The sequence below is a fragment of the Budorcas taxicolor genome, chromosome 19 (assembly GCF_023091745.1).
Source record: "Budorcas taxicolor isolate Tak-1 chromosome 19, Takin1.1, whole genome shotgun sequence".
Taxonomy (NCBI): domain Eukaryota; kingdom Metazoa; phylum Chordata; class Mammalia; order Artiodactyla; family Bovidae; genus Budorcas; species Budorcas taxicolor.
Window position 1 is genome coordinate 54077256 of NC_068928.1, and position 6209 is coordinate 54083464.

Below are 6209 nucleotides of genomic sequence, written 5' to 3' on the forward strand. Positions count from 1 at the left end.
TGAGGCAATGAAAGAAATCACTTGTTCTCTGAGGACAGCTGGTTGGTTATTTTAACGCGGGTTAAAGTCCCGAGTTTCTTGGACTCAGCGCTGATTTGGGAATGCTGCCGGCTTTGTGTCCACACGAGGGCGCTCTTGACCGTGGCTGCTGGGTATGGCTCGTGTCCAGGGTCAACACTGGAGCCCCTGGAATCAGGGCATCCATTTTCCTTTTTTTCTTTCTTTGTAAACAATTTATTTATTTATTTGGCTGCACCAGGTCTTGGTCGCAGCACGTGGGCACCTTGATCTTCGCTGTGGCATGCCAGATCTTCAGTTGCGGCATGCAGGACCTAGTTCCCCGACCAGGGATCAATCCCTGGACCCCCTGTGTTAGGGACATAGTTTTAGCCCCTGGACCACCAGCAAAGTCCCAGGGCTGTGATTTTTCAACCCTGGCTGTTGTCTGATTGTCTATCGGTGGCTGCTCAGCTGACCCTGGCCCTCTGTGAAGATCTGCTACTGCCCACCTCTCTCTCCACATCCTTCCCACCCATCACCCGGCACCAGTCCCTAAAGGATTTCTCATAAGGGTTCCAAAAAGCTGGAAGTGAGCTTGGTTCTGCAGCTGCTGAATCTAGAGAGTCAGTGAAGGTGAATCAAAAGTCACTACACAAAAACCAAGATCGGGACTTTCCTGGTGGCTCGGTGGATAAGAATCCCCATGCCAAAGCAGTGGGCGTGGGTTCGATCCCTGGTCGGGGAAGATTGGACAGGCCGCAGAGCAACTGAGCCCATGCACCACACTGCTGAGCCTGAGCTCCAGAGCCCTCGAGCCGCAGCTACTGAATCCACGTGCCCTGGGGCCAGCAGCTCTCAGCTACTGAGCTGGCACGCTCCTGAGCCCGTGAGCCTACAGCCTGCGCTCTGCAACAAGAAGCCACCACAGTGAGTAGCCTGTTCACTGCAGCTTGAGAGTAGGCCCCGCTCTCTGCAGTCTGGTTGCAGCAACGAAGACCCAGCGCAAACAAAAATTGCTGTTCAGTCGCTCAGTTGTGTCCAGCTGTCTGGGACCCCATGGACTGACTGCAGCACGCCAGGCTTCCCAGTCCCTCACTGTCTCCCGGAGTTTGCTCAGGCTCATGTCCATCGAGTCAGTGATGCCATCCAACCATCTCATCCTCCGTCGCACCCCTTCTCCTCCTGCCCTCAACCTTTCCCAGCATCAGGGTCTTTTCTGGTGAGTTGGCTCTTCGTGTCAAGTGGCCAGTTTATTGGAGCTTCAGCTTCAGCATCAAGATAAACAAAAATAATTTAATTTAAAAAAACCAACATCTGATGCATCAGAGATTAAAATATTAAAAAAAAAAGTAAAGCCATGAAAGCAACAAGAATGTAGCAAAATTTTTGTTGTTTTTGTCGTGTTGTGTGTGGCTTGCAGGATCTCAGTTCCCCAACCAGGGAGTGAACTCGGGCCACTCCAGTGAAAACTTGAAATCCTAATCACTAGGCCACCAGGGAATGCCCCAACAATATAGGAAAACTTAACATGGGGAAATCCTTTCTAAGCAAAATGTAAAACCCAGAAACTGTTAAGGAAAAGAAAATAGAGTTGACCCCATAAAGACTAACCCATCTCATTCAGAGCTTAAACCAAAAAGCTGGTGGCCTCAAAGGACCCATAAGGCCTTTGGGGACCTAGCTGATCCCCCCGCCCCCGCCTCTGACCTCCTCCCTGTATCTATCAGGACAAGCCCCTTTCTGCAGTAGTGACGGATAAACCCTGACATCACGTGCAGTGGGGACTTACTCTCACTGTAGTCCAGTGAGAGGCAGGCAGAGGCCACTTCCCATGGTGACTCAGGGATGCAGTCCATCCTGGACATGGGCCATCACCGTTTGAGTTTGTCCAGGGGCAGCTCATCTCCTCGGTACCGGGTCCCTGTCCCCAGCAGCCAACTCCTGCGGCGGCAGAATCCAGGCACAGGTGAGAGAGGTGCCTGGCCACACCTGATGCCCGTCCTCATTCGGTTTGCTGAGCGGAACTCAGACTTTCTCTATTTGGCTTCTGAACACAAAGGATCTCCCACTTGCTTGTCTATCGGTGGATCAGCAGAGAGCAGTTCTGAAACCAGGTGACCAGGTCCCAGAGAGCTAAGCATCACCCCTACCCCTGCCCACTGGCCACCAGGGACCCTGCCCCTCCTCCAGGCTTCTCCCACACCATCTATACTGCATGGATCTCCCAGACACCTCCACAGTGTCAACACAGACCCAGCACTCACACACATGCACACATAAGCATGCCTACACACACCAGTGCCCGAGGGGGTGCAAGGGTGGCGACATCCTCTCCGAGAAGCACTGGCAGGGACAGAGCTGCCGGGCAGGGCTCAAGGTATACCTGTCAGCGGGCGGCTCCTGACCCAGGATTTCAGGAAAGTGAGCAGGTGCCTCACCTTGCCCTCGGGGCCACCCCACAGCTGGGCCAGGGCCACCTTCCCCACCAGGCCCTGGAGGCCGGCTCAGGATTCTTCTTGGGGCCAAGAACATATTTTAATTTCTCCTAAAATCAGAAGGAAACATGAGCACAGCGTCCCTCGATTTCTGGGGTGGGGAAGCGGCTCCAGGCGCCCCTGTGGAGCCCTGATCCAGTGCATCCAGGGGACACCTGGGCTCCACAGCCGCGGGTTTCAAGTCCTCAGATTCGCCCACCTGCGGCTCGAACCAGCCACGGTCAGTTGAATCTGTGGACATGAAACCTGTGACAACGGGGGGCTGACAGTCCCAGTGCTGAGTGTATAGTGAGTTCAGGCTGCATCTCATGCACTTTTATGCCTCCAGCCGTGAAACATCCTCGCTCACGTTGTCTGATGGAGAAAGACAGCCTCCACCTGGAGCTTCCCAGGTGGCACTGGTGGTAAAGAACCCGCCCGGCAATGCAGAAAACGTAAGAGATGCAGGTTCACTCCCTGGGTGGGGGAGATCCCCTGGAGGAGGGCATGGCTACCCACTCCAGCAATTCTTGCCTGGAGTATCCCTGTGGACTGAGGAGCCTGGCAGGCCTCCATGGGGTCGCAGGATCGGACACGACTGTGATGGCTTAGCACACACGTGAGGCCAGAAGCGAGGAGAACTCCATTTCACTGCATAGATATTTTGGGGTGTCTGCCCTGAGGCAGGTGCTGTCCTTGGCCCCGGCGGGGACAGAGCCGTGGGCCAAGCACACACACACCCACTGTGAGTGCGGGAGCTGTGCCCCCACCCCGGGCCTTGTGCTCAGCCCTGCACAGAGGGTGATGGGTGGGGGGTAGACAGAGAGAAGGTGCTGGAAGGCCCGGAAGCAGCTGTCCCCAGCAGCCACCTCTCTCCACAGCAGGCTGTCTGTCCTCCATTTCCATGGTCGGCCGAGCAGGGGGACAGTCAGCGGCATCTAACCACCCCTGTGGCTCTCGTTTCCTCCCTGAAATGGGCGGAGACGGTGCTGCAAAGCTTTCTTGTTTTGTGTGCCCTGCCTTCTGATCTCGCCTTTGGCAGCTCGTCTTCCACTGATGCCTAGCTCGTCCCCGTCCTGGAGGACCCTCCCCGGCAGGTACTGGTGTCGCCTCAGACCTGGGCCCCGGCTGGGTCCCCGAGTCCTTGGAGCGTCCCAGCTGTCCTGCACCCCTACATTAGCAGACCGGCTCTGATAACCACTTATTGGCTGTATCTTGACAGCGACCTGAGGAGATAACCTACTTCCTCCCATTTTATCGTCAGCGACAGCATTTTATCATCAGTGACAGCAAGCAGGTGAGAACCAGGGCTGTGGGAGCTCCTGGCTGGACTCAGGGCCGCTGTTCAGGGAGCACCCCCTCCCTTCTCTGGGCTGCACCTTCTTAAGCTGTAAGAGCTTGTGGCTCAGCTGGTAAAGAATCCGCCTGCAATGTGGGAGACCTGGGTTCGATCCCTGGGTTGGGAAGATCCCCTGGAGAAGGGAATGGCTACCGACTGCAGTATTCTGGCCTGGAGAACTCCATGGACTGTATAGGCCATGGGGTCGCAAAGAGTTGGACACGACTGAGCAGCTTTCACTTTCAGATCAGTCTAAGCTCTTTGCCCAGCTCCGCCAGCCTGGAATTTCATTCTACGTAAAATAAAGAAGGATAAACCTATTGAGGGGAAAACCCAAATCAAAACACACACACACGCACACACACCCCCCAAAGAGATATGATTCCAGATTAATCAGGCTTTTTGTTGTTGTAAGTGGTAAATGTCAAAGGCTTTGCAATGCCAGGACTGGAGCAAACTTTCTGCAATCTATCAAGTTTCCACAGGATGTATGTACATAATAGGATGTATTTGTACAGAAAGAGGCTTGGCGTTAAGGAACTGGCTCATGTGATAATGAAGGCTGACGAGTCCTGGGACCTGCAGTGGGCGAGCTGGAGACCCAGGAGAGCTGACGGCCTGACTCCTATCTGAAGGCAGGCAGATGGCAGACTCAGGAAGAGCTGGTGCCCACTCCAAAAGAGAAAAAGCCAGTGTCTCAGATCAAGGCCACTGGCGAGGAGGAATCCTCTCTAACTTATGGGAGGGTCAACCTTTTTGTTCTATTCAGGCCTTGAGCTGATTGGATGGGGCCCATCTGCTTTTCTCAGTCTACCCAGTAAATGTTAATTTCATCTAAAAAAAAACACAAAAACACCCTCACAGACACACTCAGAACTGTATGGTGACCAAATAGCTGGGCCCCACGGCTCAGCCAAACCACCCACAGAATTAACCATCACACCTCTTCCAGGCAAGATTTTAGCAGACGTGGGAGCTGAAGAGTTTTCTCCCATGGCTGGGACTCCAGGGGCAGAGATGAAAGCAGAGACGCTCGCTGCCAACTCGATGACGGGCATGCACATCTTCCTCATGGCCACAAGGTGGCGCCCACGGACGCAATTCCCTGGATGGAGCTGTGACTAACCTTCATCGGCCGGAAGGGGGCTCCAGCTGGGGGCTGAGGATGGGTTTTGCTCTCTGACTGTAACGCAGGGACTCTGAGCAGGGTTGCAGACCAGCCTGGCAAAAGGGAAGGAGCAGGAATCGGCAGCCCGACAATTCCGTGGGAATCTGGATGCTTCTACAGGAGCAGCTGGGAGGGTCCTACTTTCTGGAGCTAGGCACTCGCCTCTCTTATGTTCCCAGAAAGAGCCCAGAGACTCCCCTGCCCTTGTGTCTCACTTTGACACAGGGCGTTTGGGGCTGGTGCACAGAGGCTCAGTAATTTGGATACCCCAGGGCTCATAACTGGCTCTCTGTCGCTGTCAGAACAGGTCCCGGTGACCGACCGCACTCTTAAACCCAAAGGCAAGGTCGGAGTGGGAAAGTCTGGTTGCTTCTATTTGAAGGAAGAGAAAGGGCAGGTCATAGGCAGCACTCAGCAAGGGGCCGAATTTTAAAGGGACCAGCCTCCGACTTTCTCCTGGAAGACCCCAGGAGCCCGGCTGTCACTTGCTGCCAGCTGGCTGGCACTGCTTTGCTGTCCTGGGCACAGACACCACAAACGCAGGGTACGTCCCCGGGCTCGAAACTTGGGCCATGGGTGCCAGCAGCCCCCACCTTGTGATCTGGGTGAAAGGAAAGCAGAAGTGTTAAGTTGCTCGGCTGTGGCCAACCCTGCAGCCCCATGGACTGCAGCCCCATGGACTGCAGCCCACTAGGCTCCTTGGTCCATGGGATTTCCCAGGCAAGAATGCTGGAGTAGGTTGCCATTTCCTTCTCCAGCGGAACTTCCCAATCCAGGCATCCAACCGGGGTCTCCTGCATTACAAGCAGATACTTTACTGTCTGAGCCACCAGGGAAGTCCAGGTAAAAGGAGGAGATTCCCAATGAAAGAACCAGCATTACTTTCCTTGTAGTGAAAACAACCCACCTAAGGCCCTAACTAAAAAACAACAATAAACCTTACTATCGTAAGATAAAACAGAGACATGGAAGAGCATGGTCGAATCCGCAACTCGGTGGAAAGACCGCCCCACACCGCCCATAACCTGCATCCCCAGAAGGAACCATCACTTGGCTATGTGCATCTCTAGGTAATACTGTTTGGTCTTGCTTGTTAAGTGAAAATCTCTTTAATTTATGGGACTCCCCCACTTCCATTCCTTTCTTCCCCGCACAATTTATTTGTTGAAGAACCCGAACCTCTTGTTTCCCGTAGTGCAGTTCAGCTGTTGCCCATCTTCTATACTTC